The sequence below is a fragment of the Danio aesculapii genome, chromosome 18 (genome assembly GCF_903798145.1).
Source record: "Danio aesculapii chromosome 18, fDanAes4.1, whole genome shotgun sequence".
In the NCBI taxonomy this organism is placed as follows: Eukaryota; Metazoa; Chordata; class Actinopteri; order Cypriniformes; family Danionidae; genus Danio; species Danio aesculapii.
This window is the reverse complement of record NC_079452.1, coordinates 45,431,885-45,453,974: the sequence shown is the minus strand read 5'-3', so window position 1 is coordinate 45,453,974 and position 22,090 is coordinate 45,431,885. Positions and strand designations below refer to the sequence as shown.

The window sequence follows — 22,090 nt, the reverse complement described above, 5'->3', positions numbered from 1 at the left end:
CAAGTGCAATATTATGTACTGCATGTCAAGACAGTGATCTCATTCACAGTGTTACTTTTATAAGCTATTTTTCTACACTTATGTAGATTTGTTTAGTGTGGACCTTTTCCCTCATATTCAAATCTTCCAAAAAATTGTTAAAAGGCACAGAATTTTGGAATGAATGATCAAAAACATATTTCACACTCACACATGCTAAAACTTACATTTTAAACTTAAAAACTTAAGTGTTAAACTTAAATATACTTAAATTGCAAAAAAGTTTAAAAGTTCCCTATAGACCATTTCAGTGTGGTCATGTGAATGGCCCATGAACATTTCCTGCTTGTTATCAAACTTCTTAATAACTGTAACAAGAGGCAATTCAATCATAACGTAATGTTAAAATGGCTATCATAACCTTATTTATCAATATGTGGCTATTTTTGGATTCTCGGAAGCTATAGGAATTAAAAATGTAAAACAGGATATACGTTGGGACCATTGTTTTTGTTTATATCCATCAAAATGGTCTATAATGAAAACCTGGCTATACCAAGGCATAATTGTAATAAGAGATCAGTATGTGGCATATCGTGAGACTCAAGACACCAATCTTTCCTCGTTCTCATGTAAATTCCACGAGTGTAAAACCTCAGAGGACAAAAAAACTGTGATGAGACTCATGGGCCATGCCCTTTGCATTTACATGTATGCCTCCTTTAGGTCATTCATCCGGACCCGACGAGCAGCCAAGTCATCAGGAGCACACAGACTCTTATCATAGCTCTGAGATCATAGAAAATCTCTGAAATCATTAATTTTATGCACACCTCAGGTTGCGTTTGATAAGCCAAATGTTAAAGTCATACAACAATAGTAATTTTCCTCCCTTAGTTATTTTAAGCGTATATTTCACTTACTACGTATGTGGGACTTTTACTTTGAAAATTCGAGCCCCAAATGGTTTACTGTGCGTTACTGGGCAACGACAGCACGAGACATGTTTCAAACTCGCCTTCGGACGCAAAATGCAAGATTTACAGATTTACACATTTATTAATCTCCACTCTGAAGAGGCCTGGGGTTTGTTTAGGTACATCTTTTGCTAAATTATTGTGTTTATTGTGAAATTTGCTGCATGTTTTTAACAAACACATGTAAACTGCTGAATAATTTCAAATCACTTAGCTCAACTGTCATATGTTCATGCAGAGGTTGATATTAATTCCTGGCTGTTTTATTTGACTGTAGCTTTAAAATACAACGCAATACATCTCTTTCAAGTTTAATTATAATTTAGCCTTTATCCACAACAAATCTGGTGAGAAAAATACGTTAACGTTTCTCCGATTGGGTTTATATTTGTCTGTGTCCAGCATACATCATGCTTTGTGTGTGTGTAAGAGCAGCACTTCAGAGCGGAGCTCATTAATATTCACGACACAAACCATATATGGTCAATCATGGACTTTCTGATTGTATGGGTATTTTATGGAGTAATAAATGAGCTTATAAACCCTTTCTGGAGATTTTTTAAATTTACTGAAGCCATAAACCTAATATGTAGATATCAGAGAACAATTTAAATTAAATAAAGCAATGCAGTATATGGCACCTTTAATTTGTTACGTAGAGGAGAGTCACATAATACCCAATCAATTAATTTGTAAAAAAACAAACAAAAACCACAACATAAAAGACAAAAGATATAGCTAAATAAATATGAAAAAGCTTAAATTTACTCTTTTTTTGTCTTCAATTTCTAATATTGACTGTGGTGCCTTTTGTTTTAAAAAAAGTGCAGTTCAATGTTTCCATCAAAGCACAAGATCACATCAGGAGGATTTGAAACATTCTGCTATTCAAATTTTTATTATAATTTCACTCAGATTTTCCAGATGTATAGTTTGCATTCCAAAACATATTGTATTAAATATGCGCATCTTTTTTACAAATGGTGTCAGACTTTTTGGATGTCATTATGAGAAACAAAAAAACAAATGAAGCAGGGCAGCAATATAAAACAGATATCACTAGCTTTCCAATGGCATAACAAACTCATTTTACATGTGTCAATTTTTATAGTACTGTCTTTCGATCCTTTCACCCCCTTGTTCTCAGTTTTTCATTTTCATCATCTTCACCAATATCTCTCCCTCGCATACAATTTTGTGAAGGCACCACAGTTAAAGTGTTTCTATCTTTGAGTCTCTCTTGTGACCGCCGATTTCTGTTGAATTCTCTATAGAGCATCTGCTGAGCTAAATTATCAAAGCTAAATATGTGGAGCAAGGCACCACATAAGGACATGAAGTTCACAGTTATCATCACAAAATTAAGCCAAGCGATGTGTGGATGCTTGCATGCTTTGAGACAGGTTAATCTGAGTGCATGTCTGAGAAAAGTACTCACACAGCCATGTGTAGTTTTGACAGCAGAAGCAATTCCGTAACGTATTAAACATATAAAAGTGTTGCCAAGAGTTCAATCACGGATTTAGAGGAGGATATCGACATATCAAACAAACAGGTGGCTCGTGCTGCTTTCACTGTGGCTGCCGCAGATTAAATCACGCGATTGTGATTGCATGCGTGGGTGAGCCGTTTGAGACCACATAATACTCTCTCCCCTTCCATTCCAATTAGAAAAATGAATTTCAGATTTCATTTTCTCCAGGCAGCTGTAAATGCCCGCGTCTTTGATTGAGATGTGCTCATCCTTAAACCTGCTACTTCATTTTTAGACACCCACAATATGAGGAGAGAAACCGTGAAAGAGGCTGCAGGCACAGTCAATTAATGTTTCTAATACAATTCCTGTTTGATGTTTCTTTCCCCCTTTTCAGCAAGCGTTCATGTAGCTGGTCGTATTTCTTACCAGAAGTCTCTGAAATCTGGTGATGAGACAGGAGCTTGATGGTTTGGCATACTGAAAGACGTCAGTGACGTGCCAAGTTTGCTTGTTTGTGTGCGCATGCGCCAACTTTTCGATATTTTCCTTTTAGTACAAATACAATTAAAAGTTAACAGTGTTCGCTCGGTCACATGTTTTGGTGTTGTCCTAAAATAGTTAATTATTGGATTTTGGTTTTTCGGTTAAACGGGTGGTCCACTACAATATCATATTTTAAACTTTAGTTGATGTGTAATGTAGCTGTGTGAATATAAATAACATCTCTGAATGTAATACGCTCAAAGTTCAATGCAAAGGGAGACATCGGCTTTTACGGAGTTAGCTTAGCAAAGCCTACAGCGAACAAAGTTTGAGGACTACAAAAAAAAACATCAGGGCTGGTGATATCCTAAACGCTTCAGGTTACATGCATTCACCATGCGTACACACCCTGCGCAGCGAAGAGGTGTGGCCAGAGTCGCTGTAATGTTATAGCAGAAAAAGCTAAAATGCCGTCCAAACGCTGCTATTTCCACAGAGCTTCTTCTGTTTCTGTATTTAGGCTTCCAAATGACATGACACAAAGAGAGAAGTGCTTACAGTTTAATTTTATTTATGTTCCAGAGAATTATAAAAAATATATAGATAGCATTTGACAAAAGACTCCAGAATCTCTCCCAGTTCAGTGCTGGATTCTGCTAAAATGTCTATTTTATTTTCTGTCTGATTTTGGCTCAAACTGATACGGCTAACAGCTACTCTGACTGACAATATTTACTGACATTATGCTTGTAGAGGCATGACGCTTTTCCTGGTGACGTGGAGCCAATCCGCGAATTACAGCACATTATGTTAACTGACCAATCAGAGCCTTTTGAGGGGGGGGGTGGGGGTTTTTGGAGGAACTAGGAAATATGACAGTCATTTTCATGTTTGCCAAGTAGCTGTATATAATCAAAGTAAAATAACTTGATTTTTTTTTTTTACATAGGAAGCATAAGCACACATTGCTTTTAATCTTATAAACACAACCAACCCTTAAAATTACACTTTGGACCACCCCTTTAATATCAAAAGTTGCGGGAAATCAAATATACCCCGGGCCTATTTTAGCTATTTTTGCTGACCCAGAACTATCTAAAAATCAACATAAAGTGATTAGATTTATAAACCTTTTGGCAAGTAGATTAATTTTACTGAATTAGAAAATGTAAAGATCCTCACTGCCATTCCACATTGATAAAAAAAAAAGTCATGTCCTGCCTGCAACTTAAAGCCCAGACTTTCACTGAGGATTTCTATGTAATATGGAATACATCTATTGAGTACTTTAACAATAGAGCAGTGGTTGAACCCTAGTATAAACATTTCAAACCCCCCCTCATTTTATTTCTTTCTTTTTTCTCTTCCCTTATTTTCTCTTTTTTTTTAGTTCTGTTATACATATAATATTAACATGATGTTACAACTTCTTGTTTAAAAGAAAAAAATATATATATACAATACCGGTCAAAAGTTTACCGGTCAGTTATTTTTTAGTGCAACAACATTTTACAATTTTACAATTTGTATTGTATTTTTGCTGAAATAAATGCAGTCTAAGTGAGCAGGATAAACTTATTATAAAACATTTAAAAATCATACTGACCCCAAACTTTTGACCGGTAGTGTGTGTAAAAGTTATAATTTGTACCGATGAAAAAAAAAAAATGAAGAGAATTTTTAAAAAAGTGAACAGTTTGTTTGATAAAATGTCCATATTGAGTGGATGAGTTATTCTGTGACATTCAACGTTTTAGGATCGTTCAGTAGGTGTTGAGGGCTTGAGGCAGTTGATAGATTAGAGAAGGCTTACATGAGACATTGGACCACAAAAAAAAAATAAAAGTCCTTTTTTTTTTTTTATTGAGATTTATATACTGAAATCTGATAAATAAGCTTTCCATTGATGTACTTTGTTAGGACAATATTTGACTAAAATACAACTATTTGAATATCTGAATTCTGAGGGTAAAAAAAAGTCTAAATAGGCCTACTGAAAAATCCCATTAAAGTTGTCTTTAAAGTGCTCAGCAATGCACATTACTAATCAGAAAGTTTTGTTTTATTAACAGTAGGAAATTTACAAAAAAATATTCATGGATGATCTTTAGCCTAATATTCTAATAATTATTAACATCAAAGAAAAATAAGATAATTTTGATCCATATATGAATTTTTGGCTTTTGGCTATTGTCAAAAATAGGCACATACCTGTGCAACATGAGACCGGTTTTGTAGTCGTTTATTTCAGATGTGGATATTGATCACAATAAACTAAGGAGCTTTGCTGGTTACGTAAAAGTGACTCTTGAAGGCCAAAAAACTCATATATTAACATACATACAATTTTGTGGTTACTGAAAAGTTGTTTGAAAAAAAAAAAAGGATCATTAATATTAACTGGTTCATTAAAATTAATTAAAAACCGACTAAAATCTATAAATTGTTGGTATTTTTCCTTTATATTTTTACAAAATAATGTGTCTATATTAATGATTAATCAACATTAATTGTACACTAATTGCACTTACATGAATTTACACCATTTAATTAAAAATAATAATAATAATAATAATAATAATAATAATAATAATAATAATAATAATAATAATAATAATAATAATAGCAATAATATAAAATATTGCCATCATTCTGACTGCATGTTTAGAGCTCTTGCAAGTTTACTTTGTCTCTTTACTTTGACTTCCAAACTCACAAGTCAAGAGAATGCTCATGAAAATGAGAATTTAAAAGAAAAAGTCAAGATATTAACTCATAACTGTGATGTAAAAGGTAGCAAGAACCATTTTTTTAACCTGTAGCAGAAACAAACTTCCATACTTAAGTTCCACTTCTGCAACATAAAAACAGCAATAGAGCAGTTTCAAATTCACCACAAGCATGTAAGTCTGACGTGCTTCCTTTGCATCATCTAAAAAAAAAAAGTATGATAGTCAACACACCACACATAAGCTATAAATTCTCAACTGAAAGATGAAATCCTCTTAAAGCTGAATTATGCTCCCAGTCTATTCAATTCATGCTTCATTTTGTAGCCAAGCATCATTTCTTTCTATCCCCATCCAACATCTCAAAATGACAGTCTTTTCATTTATGAAGCCATCAAACAACAGGCAGCCGAGGTTAGTAACCTTTTTTCCGCTTTTGGTCAACAAATCTGAGCATAGCCAAAACAACCTTTTCTATCATGCATGTCAACCTAATTAACACTCATATAACCCTGCTTCTCTAGGACAAAATCAGACGGAGAAACACAACCACCAAATTCTCTTTTTCCCTCTCCAGCCTCATACGCAGGTATCACACACAAAAGCATCCACTGACCTTAGCTTACTCTTTCTTTTACCCCTCTCTTTTGTTGTTCAGCCGCTTTTAGTGGGTCTTGACCAATGTGCCTGCTCAGCAAGGGTGAGCCGAACACTGTAGAGTGGGTGTCTGAGTTGCCTTGGCAACAAAACCTCACAGCTGGCTGCAATGGAAATGTAATTGAAAGCGAAGAGCAGACATTCACATACTGGGTGGGCTCGAATGCGCTCTGACTCGCCGCTGGACAGGTTGTTCTTATATATTCAACAGTCGACGGCTCTAATTTAGGCGAAACACTGCAGGCAAAGATGCTGCTTTTTATGCACCTGCCAGTTTAGAAATAAATTGTCTTTCATTACAGCGTTTTTTCCCCAAAGTATAAAAAAAGAAAACATCCAAAATACTCTTGTCACATTTGATCAATTTGAGTATGTAGATTGGAATTGCATCATATTGTAAAGACTCAAAATGACTATTTAAATATTGTAAATCTCCACTTCAGCAGCACTTCAGTTTTCTTCTGATCTGTTTTCTGAAAGTTTTTGCAAAGGAGTATGTTTGAACATAATATTTACATTACGTTTTTTTTTCCTTCACTTTCGTCAATGCACAGACTTTGAATTTTCAGCCAGGCAGCCCAAGGGTTTCCGGTGAACTGTCTTTCCATTACAAAATTGTCACATTTAAGATCTGATTTCTCTAAAAATCAGTGATCTTCACTGCCTAATGATATACGATATGATATGGGTTTCAGATCGGACAACAAGCACTGCATTAAATTTAATTTCCCCCTGCCATGTCTTTAAAATATGTCAGTTTATTTTACCCCAGTATTTTTAATGGAATTTCTGCGCTAACCTAGTCTTTTATCTCATTTTATCCTTGAACAATTAAATAAATGCTTAAGTCTAGTTAACTGAATGTTTTGTAATTACATTACAACATCAATGCTGTGAAAGGAACCTCATGAAATTGAAAATAGTCACAGCATTCACCGGACGTTTATCGTTGGCTTTAAAACTCTAGCTGTGCAGAGAGCCCATTGGTGAAGTTTTGTTCCTCGCCACTGTCGCCACTGGCTTGGTTGGTTTGGGACTTGAGGAGCTGTGCATCGATGGGTTTGCTCTTCAGTGTTTGGACTTTCAGCAGTGAAATTTTAACCACACTGAACTGAACTAAACTGAGCTTCAACTCTGAAAACTGGACTGAACGTTTACAATTTACTGGAACTTCTATGTTAAAATGCTTTGACACAATCTACATTGTAAAATCACTATATAAAATGAACATTACATAAATTGAATACATTATATACATTTTATTCTACAAAATATAGTATTTTTCAGGCTGTTTACAATGTCTTATGAATTATGGAGTGATAAAGTTGTAAAAAAGTTGTAAAAATCTTTGACTCTAATATGTCATAAAAATTGAAACCTGAAATTTTTATAGTTACTTCATAACAGTTTCAGATTTTTGTGCTAGAATTATATGTAAATTAGCATGTTTTATTAAATAATGTCTGATTTGCATATTTAAAAATCACTTTATAGAATACAAATTTTTTTAATTAATCAACTACATCAGTCAAAATTATTAGCCCTCCTGTGAATTTTCTTTTCTTTTAAAAATATTTCCCAAATGATGTTTAACAGAGCAAAGAATTTTTCACAGTATTTCCTATAATATTTTTTGTTTCTTCTGGAGAAAATCTTGTTTGTTTTATTGTGGCTAAAATAAAAACCATTTTTAATTCATTTACGACCATTTAAAGGTCATTATTAGAAGTCCATTTAAAGCAATATATTTTGATTGCCTACAGAACAAACCATCATTATACAATGACTTGCCGAATTACCCTAACTTGTTTATCCCAGTTAAGCCTTTAAATGATCCCAGTTAAGCCTTTAAATTGCACTTTTAGCTGAATACTAGCATCTAGTAAAATATTATGTATTGTCGTCATGGCAGAGATAAAAGAAATCAGTTATTAAAAATGAGTTATTAAAACTATTATGTTTAGAAATGTGTTGAAAAAAATCTCTTCGGTAAACAGAAATTGGTGAAAAAAAAACAGGAGAGCTGATAATTCTGACTTCAACTGCATATTGATAACTATTAGTTTTTAAAATCTATTTAAATACAGTGTTGTCTATGATCAGATTGGAAGCAGAGATGGGAAAAATGGAGTGACTCTAGGGTTAACATAGTAACAAAACATGCCCTCTCTCTTGACTGAGGATTAATCTAATCATAAAACAGTAATTTTCAACGGCTTGGCCCTAAGGCTTAATCTAATTTCATGTTTAATGGATTAAACCCTTTTAAAGCTGGATACATTATTGCTTGTTAGGCATCTCTTGGGGAAAATGTGTGAATATCGTGTCATATTTTTATCTTTTTCATTTAAAAGTAGTCTGCATTTATGATTTAGTTATTTTAATCAACATTTTCTTCCTAGGTGATCTGGTGTCAACGGAATGTGTTTTTCCCCTCGCTCAGACGCCTTTATTCAATGATTCTTTGTTCAATCGACTTTCTGAAGCTGGAGGAGTTGCATTTCATTCCCGAAAATGTGGCCTAATAATAAATGGGCCATCATGCTGACCACTTTTAGTGCTAGTGTACGTCATCAGCAACAAAGCCATTCTTCAGATCCAAAAATGAGCTCATGACTGTAATTTCCAGAGATCACAATACTCAGAATAATTTAAGAAAGCTTTGTGAAATTAAACTTTGGGTCCAGTTTTTGCATCAGCAGTAACACAAAATTATGTTTTCGTGGTAATTAAAAAAATAAGTTATTTTTGACCCTTCTAGACATTTTCTTGACTACAAGCATCGTTGAAATGTAATGTAATGTGTGTATTTATATAGCGCATTAATTGTGTATGGCCATACACCCAAAGTGCTTTACATTCATGAGGGGTGGGGGGGGGGTCTCTCCACACCACCACCAGTGTGAATGCACACATACTCCCATAAATAAAAGATTAATAGATTATTTACTTCATATCTGCTAATATTTTCATTCAGGGTGGGTGATTTGGCCAAAATCATTATCACATGGTGACAATTATTTTTCATATAAAGGCTCAAAATGTCTTTCAATATTAATTTACCATTAATGGGGACGAAAATGCTTTTGCTATGTTTGCTAGACCTTGATAATTAATGTAAAATAATTAGCTTATTCACAATTAAACTCTACATTGTAAGCTTCCTTTTAATTTAGAACCCTATTAAGTGCCTTTTCCCCCCAAAAAATAGTGGTTTCCATTTTATTTTTTCTGTATTCTGTGGTTTGATCCAAATATATCATTTAATTTTAAATCAGTCTTTTAAAATGTATTGATGTAAAATAATTATTACAACAACAATGACAACAACATTGTTTTATTAAATATATTTCATGTTTGTATGATTTTTGCTACAGATTTATTTCTAAGTGTATTATTTCTTCTATAATATACTGTTTTTAATTACTAAAAATGCCAATAAAAGTATGACCAAAGTCCCAAAATGCAAGTCAAAAACGTAAATAAATGGACAACACATAAATCACAGGAAACTGTAGCAGATTTCATTTGAAAACACTTCCTTGGAACATAATGGATTTTTTTTTTAGTGTAGTCTTACTGTTGACCCGGGGCGTTGCAACACATAAAACTAGGGCACAGGACACCCTTACTTTTATCACCTTCCTTTCTTTCCCATTTGTTTTTAGTGAGCTCTTGGTATTTCAAACCAATGCTTTTCTAATGATCAGTTAAACAATCACTTGGACATGTTTTTTTGCACGTATGCATCAGTTGAGAGGAGACTGACTGCAGACCAGGTGTACATTGCATACATCTAACCCCACCTCTAACTCTACAACTAAAGCTGCGGTCACACTTGAGTTTGAGCTTGTGAAATTCTGTAGTACGGCGCTCGAAAAGGGGCAGATTAAACAAGATGATAAGACATTTAAAAAATCGAGCGATTGGTGCATATTTGAAATTTCTGTCCAGAGACGTCATGTTTTGATCTTCGATTGGTCTCACGCAATCAGTTGTTGCTATTTAGCAAGTCAGAGTTCACCAAGCCTGAACTTTCCAACGCAAACTTGTCACACGAGATTGCGTTTCCGGTCTGACGCATTCATGTGCGTATGAATGGAAGTCTATAGGGAGAAAAGTGCAGTGTGACCGCAGCTTGACTCTATTGAGTACATGTGTCTGAGACTGCATGTGGACATCTGATTCTATTGGATCAGTTTGTTTTCAAGTAAACTACATTACTTTTTCAAGCATTGATTTGGTTGTTGCATAGAGAAAAACGTGTTTATTCTGGGATTACTCATAATTAATACACTGACATATTAAGTAAATAGTAACTCAACGTTTTTACTGGGGCAATGCAGACTTTTATTGTGGCATGTGCTGCTGACTGTACTGTAAGTAACTTTGTGACTATCTCAACTACAGTAAGTCTAATCTACCAGTCTAGTACTAATAATCTGATGAGAGTTAGTTGGTATATTGCTGCAAAGCTCTATTTAGTCAACAATATATCTAAAGAGGTCTATCAAAGAAAGTAATGTCCATGCAATACAACCCCTTACAATTTAAGCCTCAAACCAGCAAAAAGATGGAAAACAAGTCAAATATCACCAATCAAAGTTCTGCTTTTTTTTTATGAAGCCTTAAGCATCAGTCTTGTTTATTTCCTATTCTACCTCTCAGAAAACACTGGAGATCACAATTTTATCTTTTCGTCTTATTTCCTCCCTCTCTCAAGGGAAGATTAATTTAGGCTCATGCACCTAACATGAAAGCAGAACTAGATATAACCGTAGGTGCCATTTTGACTCATCTGAATGAATTTCCACATGATTAACTTAATGTCAGAATTATCTTGGCATAGATTTAAAAAAAAAAATCACTTCCCTTACATGCTTAGATATATAATAATCTAACATAAACTTCTCTTTTGACAGACATCAAATCCATTTCAAACCCTGTATTTGAACAATATTTCATCTACATGCTAATTGGGTCGTATCCCTGAGGAGGCACTGGATCTGTTAACAGCAATCTGTACCCTTGAATTGTGACAGTGCCCAAAGGCGTTGAGTTTACATGCCCTCGTGGAGCAACTGTTGACCCTTCATTGTGCCTCTTTTGACAGAAATCCACAAGGGAATCCAATAATCGTGTCCTCTGCATCCAGCCTGGAGAAACTGGTCTATTACCATCAAGCTTTAGACTCTATGAATGACCCAAAATTCTGTATAATCTAAAAAGGAACAGAAATCGACGAAGAAGCCAACACATCATGTAGGAAATGGAGTTTAAAACGGTTATACAGAGCGAGAGAGAAGGGTTTGTCACAGCAGCGACGGATGGTACAGTCACCATCTATTATTTCTGCATAAACTGCCTCACCAGAAAGTTGTGTTTGTTTGCTGTAGGAGCTTTAAACAGCTGCAGATGCCCGAGTGTCTGACTCAGCAGCATATCTCTGCTGAGGCCTCTCAAAGATGCGTGTGTGTGTGTCTGTAGGTTTCAATCTTCAATATAGGAACATGGATTTTAAGGGTGTGAACCTACACTGGTCTCACGGATTGGTTTGGTTACGATTTTCATGCCATCGATTCGGTTCAATTCCATATCACGGTGCATTAACGACGCTTTCCATACACAATTATATTTTTTTCTCCACCCTATGTCAATTTTCTAAAAGAGTTTTCTGATTTTATCTCTGACTTACTAGTTAAAACTGATAAAATACTACACGAATTCGAATTGCATACAAAGACAGTATGTCCAGCTATAGGAGGGCTTTAAAATCTGCCAGGGCTGAGCACCTCCGCAAACTGATAGAAAATAATCAAAACAATCCTAGATTCTTATTTAACACCATCGCTAAATTAACAAATAATCGGTCATCTTTGGAACAAAACGTTCCACCGCAAATTAGTAGTGATGACTTCATGAATTTTTTCAGTGATAAAATAGAAGGCTTTAGACAGAAAATAGGAGATATTAAACTTTCTGCACCGCCTTATACTTCAGATCCAGTAAACACGTCTCTGAATCTAAATAACCTACAGTGCTTTAAAATCATAGAACAGGAAGAGCTAGACAAAATTATAAATAGCTCTAAATCAGCTACGTGTATATTGGACCCAATTCCAACAAAGTTACTGAAAGAATTGCTACCTGTTATAGGAGAACCTCTTCTTAACATTATCAACTCTTCTTTATCTTTAGGCCATGTTCCAAATCCTTACAAGTTAGCTGTTATTAAACCTATTATTAAGAAACCACAACTGGAACCCAGCAACTTAGCTAATTATAGGCCTATTTCAAACCTTCCATTTATATCTAAAATACTAGAAAAAGTTGTTTCTGCTCAATTATGCTCCTTTCTGCAGACCAACAATGTTTTTGAAGTGTTTCAGTCAGGTTTCAGAGCTCATCACAGTACAGAAACTGCATTAGTGAAAATAACCAACGATTTACTCTTAGCTGCTGACCAAGGGTGCATCTCGCTATTAGTTCTACTCGATCTTAGTGCGGCATTTGACACCATTGACCATGGTATCCTTATTAATCGCTTAAAGTCTACAGGTGTCCAGGGACATGCCCTACAATGGTTTAAGTCATACTTATCTGACCGTTACCAGTTTGTAAATATAAATGGACAGCCTTCACAAATCAGCCCAGTAAAATACGGGGTGCCTCAAGGATCAGTTTTAGGCCCTTTACTGTTTACAATATACATGCTACCCCTGGGAGACATTATTAGAAGACATGGGATCAGCTTTCACTGCTATGCAGATGATACTCAATTATATATTTCAACTAAACCTGACGAGACGTCTAATCTGTCCAAGCTAACTGAGTGTATTAAAGATGTTAAAGACTGGATGACCAACAATTATCTTCTCTTAAACTCAGACAAAACAGAATTATTACTTATTGGGCCTAAATACTGTACACAGCAGATCTCACAACTCGACCTACAATTAGAGGGATACAAAGTTAGCGTTAGCTCTACTATAAAAGATCTGGGTGTCATATTAGACAGCAATTTAACTTTTAAAAATCATATTTCCCATGTCACAAAAACTGCTTTCTTTCATCTGAGAAATATCGCTAAGTTACGAAGTATGCTATCCATCTCAGATGCAGAAAAGCTAGTCCATGCTTTTATGACTTCTAGGCTGGACTACTGTAATGCACTGTTTGCTGGCTGCCCAGCATCCTCTATTAACAAACTTCAATTAGTACAAAATGCAGCTGCCAGAGTTCTAACCAGGTCTAGAAAATTTGATCACATCACCCCAATTTTATCCTCCTTACACTGGCTGCCTGTTAAGTTTCGTATTGAATTTAAAATATTGCTTCTTACATATAAAGCTTTAAATAATCTAGCTCCTGTTTATCTAACCAATCTTCTGTCTCGCTACAATCCAACTCGCTCTTTAAGATCTCAAAACTTAGGGCTTCTGGTAGTACCTAGAATAGCAAAGTCGAGTAAAGGAGGTCGAGCCTTCTCATTTATAGCTCCTAAACTCTGGAATAGCCTTCCTGATAACGTCCGAGGCTCAGACACACTCTCCCAATTCAAAACTAGATTAAAGACCTATCTGCTCAGTAAAGCATACACTTAGTGCACCACTTAGGGGGCTTCCACACAGTTATAGTTATGCATCTTGCTGATATACACTGTGAACATCAGCTACGCTAATTATTTTCTTTATTCTCCATTTCCACCTGGGGATACTCTTCCCGAGGCCCCCAGACTATGCAGAGTCACTGATTCGATCCAAGACCAACGACGAGATGATCCCAAGGTTTCCATATCCTGGACCTGGCCGAATCCTGAACAACTACTGCGATGGTCATGGAGGAGTGGAGAACATGAGACTGTTTCCTATGACGCTCCAGAGACAGACGAGTCTTCGCTGAGGCCAGCTTCCAGCCTCCGCCACTGAGACTGCAGCTCTGCACAAGACGTTTGGCCAGCGGAGAAATTAAAATGGTCGTGCCCAACTGAGTCTGGTTTCTCTCAAGGTTTTTTTTCTTCACTTCCGCCTTTAGTGAAGTTTTTTTTTCCCTCTCCGCTGTCGGCACTGGCTTGCATGGTTCAGGATCTGTAGAGCTGCGCATCGTTGGATTTGCTCTTCAGTGTTTGGACTCTCAGTAGTGATTATTAAACCACACTGAACTGAGCTAAACTGAACTGAACTTGAACACTACAAACTGAACTACACTGTTCCTATTTACTGTGACCTTCTATGTGAAGCTGCTTTGACACAATCTACATTGTATAAGCGCTATACAAATAAAGGTGAATTGAATTGAATTGAATTGAACAACACAAGACTTTTTTTTATTAAAATCTATAATTATATTAATATTTATAGATTATTTGTAATACACTTTTGTCTTTTAATACAAGCAGTCAGATATATGAACTGGATCTTTAATTTTACCTGCTCAAAGAACACACTCTTTTTGAATCTTTTAAACAAAACTCAAATTCATGCATAAAAGACATGAGCATTTATATCAATGAACTAATGTAAATATTATTCTGTTTGTTTTTTGAGCGCTGTCAAGCGAGTTCTTACACCCCTATGATTGGTCATTGTGTTCCCAAGCTCAATAGAAGAGGCTCTAAAACTGTCAGCGCTGTTCACCGATGATTAAAAGAGAGAGATGGAGTTTTACATCTTTCATTTGCTCCTTAGTAGTGCAATAGTGGCTCGTGTGCTGTACCACCATCAGTTTCAGTGAAAGACTGTCCAGCACACTCAAAAGCAGCAATTATCTGCTTGTTAAGTAGTTGGGGTGTTTTATTTACTCGCCCTCACCTCCTTCGCCTTAGTATTTTACTGCGACGTGGTGCATATGAGATAAATGATGTCAGTACGTAATAACCTGTTATGACCTATTACTGAATCGATATTGAATTGTCCACATCTGCATCACGGTGCACTGAAGAAACAATTAATTTTGACACCCCTAATGGATTTTGATTTCAGGCATCAGCAGAGATGATTTGAGTTATATATCAATATCTTTGAAAATGGCTTTTTCAACAAGAAATGAAATGTTACATTTGAAATATGGCAATAAAATATGACAAAGTTGTAAATTAAGTGCCTTCAAGTCAAATTTTAGACTTTTTAATTTAATTCAAGTTTATTTGTATAATGTTTTGTACAATAATTATTATTTCAAAGCAGGTTTACAAAAGGTGCACACCATTGCATTACAATCAAATTAAGTTAAAGACCATTAATGGTCTGATTAATTTAACTATGATTTATATTTCAGGCTTATTTAGGGCTAAATGCTAAGAAATCTTTTCTAATCTCCAGTGGATAAAAAATAATCCTATTTAGTTATTTATTAGCAACTTATTTCAAATAACGTGCCAAAACATACTTTTTTATATAAAGAATAATGATAAAAAATTAAAACAGTCTGTCCAGGTCAGTGTCCTCACTAGATAGTATAAATACATGGAGTATTTATACACTTTAAAACAAATGTTTTTGATAGGATGTAAGGAATATATTTAGACCACATCGGCAAATAGAGTTAATAAATGTAACTTTTATTACAATTTGGATTGGTGCTGGCTTGATTGGGTAGATATACATGGACAGGAAATTTAAGACCTATAACACCATATTTCAGTGAATTTAAGAGTTTAAGACCCCATGGACACCCTGCTTATTATTTACTGTTTTAGTGAGATACATGTATGTTTATAAAAAACAAACACTGACTCACTAACTTAAAATTTACATATATTACATTTTTATTTATTTTAGATATGAGCAATTCCATGCAAATATCAACCTTGCCATGAAAAAAAAATTAAGTTTTCACCAAAATAGAGAAACCATTTCAAACCATTTTTGTGTAAGCAAGTATTTGTATAGAGTACAAGTATACAGTACTTTAAAAACTTTTTTAAAAATGTCTCTGTCAGTGTTTTCAAACTATTATATTTCATTTACCAAAATCCCACAAGTAGCAATTTCACATCTGTCACATCCATAACGGAGAGATGTCACATCCATAACGGAGCTTTTCCCTCATAAATGCAAAACTGTCAAATAAAATAAAAGAAATCATTTTTGTTGTATAGTGAGCCAACTCTTATCCTCTTGATGAGCATTATTTATTTTGGGTTGTGCAGTTTCATTCACAGAATTTCTACAAAGTATGTTGTATACTGTAAACTTGCAGACTTTTTGTCACATCCATAGCGCATGTTTATTTCCCTCATTTAATATATGAATCATTTTTACAGATTGATATTTTTCTGATCCCAAAACTAGTTGTTAGTTGTTTTGTAAAATATAAGCAGTAATTTCAATATATCGTGCACATATACTTTCTATGTGAATTTATGTTTTGAGATTTTACTGCAGATGTCACATCCATAACGCTGGAAATGCTCACATATATTATACCTATACTACTAGTCAATGCTTGGAAACAAACATTTTGAATCAATTAAAAAATTTCAAAGCAAAATGTTTCCCTGTAGGTGCTTTACAGTTTGAAAAACAAAGTAGCAGTTTTGTAACAGTAACTACACACTATGGTTAATTACATCAACACATAGCACTGTACTGCTCACAGTGACCCAAGTGACCCTTTGCTAATCCTTCCCCTCTCTGATCCCCATTATTCTTGTCTCCACTGTCCTATATATAATATTTTATTAAAAACAAAAATACTATCACAAACATCACCACATATATTATAATAATATCATTATATATTATATTATTATATAATATTATAAACAGTAATATTATAGGGATGTTTCCCAGTACTGGGTTGCAGCTGGAAGGGCATCCGCTGTGTAAATAAAATATGCTGGATAAGTTGGTGGTTCATTCTGCTGTGGTGACCCCTGATGAATAAAGGGACAAAACCAAAGGAAAATGAATGAATGAGTAATATTGTATTAATATGCAGTGCATTGTGAAGACTTTATTTGTAGCTATAAATAATAGTTATTGTAATATTTCTAAATTTTGTTGCACATTTTCTTTTTGGAACAACCAAATATTATTATCAATAATCATCAATTTTGGTGTTTTTATTATTTCATTTCATTACTGCTGATATACTGTAAAAATGCAGGGTTCCATATAATACCTTTATGTTGTCCCAACACAAATTGATTAAGTAAACTTAATTGTTTTATGTTCAATCCACTTAAATTTGTAAAAACGATCATGTTGTCCCCAAACAAAAATTGCCTCAAATAAAGTTGGCTCAACTCATTAAACAAGAAGTTTTAAAACCAGCAAAAGTAATTTTTTTGAGAGTATGGTGTATCTCAAACTGAAAAAAACCTTTTCGCAGTGAATTTAGTCTTTTCAGTCGCTACACTTGGAAATTTTACTCAGTGTTGTCAATCTGACCTCAATTTTTCCTATTCTCGCTGACCTTGTCTCGGCTACACGTTTGCCGCCTCGCGTCTCCTCACTGTTTCCTTGTAGAATATTCATGAATTATCCAAGCATCTGTGGCTATACCTCATATCTCCTCTATCTCCAGTATCTCTTTCTATTTGGCAAGTACAAAAAAGATGCTCTTTCAGCCTGATACACCATTTCCATATTCGATCCATTCTCTCAATCACTTTCCTTCACATGCTGTCCTCCTTCAACAATGTTTTTCATCACTTTCTCTGTGTGACAGAGTGTTTGGTCTCCTGTGCGCAGAAATGTCTCTCTCTCCTTCACTCATCCAGTAGAGATCCTCTCAGGCCACCTAGACTGGGGCCAGATGCCAAGGCCTGTCGCAGAGCCCATCGATTCAGACGAAAAGCAGGGGCAACGCTGGCTCCCAAACGCCACAGCAGAGCTCTATTGCTGGTACAGTTAACTCTTACCTCACTACAATATTTTATAATGTCATGCAAGTGTTGCGCGTTGACATATCGCACACGCCACGGACAATTCTGGTATAAATGTAAAAAAAAAACATGAGGCTAATTTATTATTTTTAATAGTCATAAGTATAAATAGATTAGTGCATCGTTTTAATTTCTGTAAATCATAATTTAGATTAGGTCGTAATTGCAAGTTGTCATAATTTGGACTTTTTCAGTGAAAGTTTTAATTAACAAAAGTAATAATTTCTATTAGGTCGTGATTTCAAGTTAAGTCATAATAGACATAATAGGTGTGCCCAAGCCCCAAACTCGGTCGTTGAAGGCCGATGTCCTGCAAAGTTTAGTTCCAACCCCAATCAGACACACCTGGGTTAGCTAAACAAATTCTTATCAATTTCTAGAGACATCCCTGCAAGTGTCTTGAGGCTATTTGGAGCTAAATTCTGCAGGACACCGGCCCTACAGGACCGAGTTTGGACACTCCTGGATTAGACTTTAAGTATGTTATAATTTTTGTAGTCGTAATTTTGATAAATTCGTAATTGCAAGTTAAGTCATACTGTTGACTTTTTACGTTGGTTTTAATTTTCGTAAATCATTATTTCGATTAAGTTGTGATTTCCAGTTAAGTCATAATTTTTACATTTTAAGTCATAGTAATAATTAACGTAAGTCATAATTTTGATTAAGTCATAATCGATAGTAATCATTTTGACTTTTTAAATAATAGTTATAAGTGATAATTTCGTTAAATTCGTAATTGCTGGTTAGGTCATAATTTTGACATTTTAAAATCATAGTTTTAATTTTCATAAGTCATAATTTCGTTAAATTTGTAATTGCTTGTTAAGTTATAATTTAGATTTTTTAAATCACAGTTATAATTTTCGTAAGTCATATTTCCGTTAAATTCATCATTGCTTATTAAGTCATAATTTTGCCTTTTTAAATCATCGTTTTAATTTTCGCAATTCATAATTTCGATTAAGTGATTTCAAGTTAAGTCATTATTTCGACTTTAAGTCATAGTTTTAATTTGCGTTACTGTTCATTATAATTAAGTCACAATTTAATTTAATTAATCATTTAGACTATTTATAAGATCATCATTATTTTTAAAGCTATAGTTTTGACTTAAGCAATGATTTTTACATTTTAAATCATAATTTTTAATAATTTCGACTTTTTATGCCAGATCTTTTTTATGTTGTGGAATATTACACCTTTCCTAAATCTTTCAATTTCCAAAATTAAAACAAACCCCACAGCTATTTCATTAACATACAATTTGGATTAACCTACAATTAGCAAATGAGGTATGCTACAGTTGTGTGTACTTGTTCAATGTCATTGCAATAATCTAATCCGTCTAATGTGTTTAAACAGTGAGGGCTGAGAGTGTCATGTTGCCTACCTGTCTACACTTTAAAAATGATGGTTAATTTGTCTAAATTCACATGACCTGTCGAGTTTCTATTAGAATAATTAGATCACCCTTCAAAAAAGGTAAAGTGAATATATGTAAACAAACAGCCTGTTTTGGCCACTTGACATCCATCACCTGCTGCAATATTCCAAACACTTGCATTACATTTAATCATTTACCAGGTGCTTGTATCCAAAGTGACATACAAATGAGGACACTAGAAGTAATCAAACCAACAAAAGAGCAACGAAATGTCAGTGTTAGAGGGTCATATGCATCTTTATCCATTTCTTGAAAATGAGTTGGGCACTTGAGCAGGTCAATTTACCAGGGAATAAGGTAAAAGTGATATTTTAAAAATCTAAATTCACTATACACTTTATTGATGAATGGATGCTAAATGCATTAAGTATTTTAGATAAAAAATAATTTTTGTTTTATTATTATATAGCTCAGTTTATGACCTTGCATGCAAATTCTTGGCAAATCTGTTTGTTATGTATGGGCAATAGCTGCTTTTTTCGTCATGTAATTCTTCAATAAATGTTTCTTTGTGTTCAACAGAAGAAAGAAACTCAACAAGTGGATTATGAGTAAACGATGGCAGAATTTTCATTTTGGGGTGAACTACGCCTTTAAGTACAGAATGGCGGTCAATGCAGCAAAGCCTTTTACTCTGTTCCCAAAAAGACAAATGTGCCTTCTGAGAGAATATAGTATTGAGAACAATCATAGCTGGCATTTTGGAAAGTGGTTCTTTTTTTAACCCAAGTGCCCAACTATCCCCTTTTAAGGGCCCATTGGAGAAGGAAAAATCAAAAGGGTACAAATAATGGACACTTTAGCTTCCATGATTCTTTTTTTTTTTTTTTTTTTGGTTCCCTACACTCTTCATCCTTTCAAAGCTCTCACTCTGAAAGGTAAACCCTTTGAGGGGATTAGAGAATAGGGAGAAGTCCTTCAGAATGAAAGGCAACCTTGTTTTGCCCTCCAGGTTGGCATTCATAAAGGCCCCGATTTACCTCAAGCGGAAGCCAAGTACAAACTGGTGTTAGCCAAAATGAAGTTTGTTGCAGGAGTTCAAAAATAAAAAAGAAGCTTGCCATAGAGAACTTAAAGCAAATCGACAGTTTGTCCAGAGATTGATTGATAAGTGTTCTGACTAATCATAAATGTCAATATTTTGTGCCCTTATCCTTACTATCAGCCATTTTGTCTAATAAACAAAGCACACAGTGGAGTTTGGTAGATTAACATCAGCAAACATGAGCTTGAAAAACGCTATGAAATGGTTCTTAAATGGGACTTGCAGTGCAGACAGTAGACTTGATGGGGAATATACAAAATTCATGTCTACTCTTAAAAATCTGTTTCAGAAAGAAGAAGCTCACAGACACTAGCACAGCAGAATGTGGACTGTGTTTAACACACACACACTAGGGCTGCACAATATATAAATATAATAATAATTATATATAATATAAAATATTATATTTAATATAAAATATATATTAACTACGAATAATTACATTGAATTATTTTTATCATTCAATTACTGTACTTGAATACTGTTAGACTCAGGAAATGATAAATCTTTATTTGGATTGTATCTTTTTCTTGATTGTGTTTATAGATTGTTATGCATGAAAATACTAGGCATGGGACGATAACCGTTTTCAAAGTATACCGCGGTTTGGAAAGGTCAAGGTTTTAAAACCGCCAAACTTTACCGTTCCTAAAGCATGTGTACGATTTTTTTATTTACATTTTTTTTGTTTTTGTTTTTTAGAACAACAGTATCTTCAGCAGAAAAGATCTACAAAGATGCCGTTTTAAATTGTAAGAAATCTGTGTTTTTGAAACAAATGAAGACAGCAGAAGTCAAAGATTCATTTGAATTATTCAGCCTGACATGTTTACTGCTCCAAAATATTTTAAATCTTTCAAAAAATAAAATATACTGTTTTCAAAGGTGGAAAAATATTGTTTTTTACCCAGACATTTAAAAAGAACATATATTAGAGCAGTAATCACAATACCGCGATACCGTGAAACTGTGATATTTTTATCCAAGGTTATCATATCGTCAGAATCTTATACCGGCAAATGGCTATAGAAAATACTCACAACACATGCAAATACAGAAACGCACTGCAAGTAGCACAGACCACAAGAAAATTATGTTAGGGACCCAGTAAATGGTTTGTTGCAATCGGTTTCCTCAAATGGTTTGAGTTACCTTAGCTTTTTGGGTTTTACAGTGTACCTATATCCTGCACTTTTACTCTGTTCCCAAAAAGACAAAATGTGCCTTCTGAGAGAATATAGTATTAAGAACAATCATAACTGGCATTTTGGTTCTTTGTTGTTAGATTTTATAGAGATGCAAATAGTAAACATTAATTCATCAATCTCTGACTAAGCATGAGCATGAAAATACTCACAACACATGCAAATACAGAAATGCACTGCAAATAGCACAGACAACGAAAA

General features: G+C 34.3%; 1 protein-coding gene across 2 annotated transcripts in view; it reads right to left on the bottom strand.

Moving 5' to 3' along the window:
• st3gal2 (ST3 beta-galactoside alpha-2,3-sialyltransferase 2) overlaps positions 1–22,090 on the bottom strand; it is a 53,342-nt gene that overhangs the window by 25,388 nt on the left and 5,864 nt on the right. The window contains exon 1 of one of the 2 annotated variants that reach the window (XM_056478269.1): positions 6,262–6,319. The exons of the other annotated variant lie outside the window; for it this stretch is intronic. The gene's annotated coding sequence lies outside the window, so the exon portion shown is untranslated. Of the gene's footprint in view, positions 1–6,261; positions 6,320–22,090 lie in introns of those variants that run through there. 2 annotated transcript variants of the gene reach the window in all.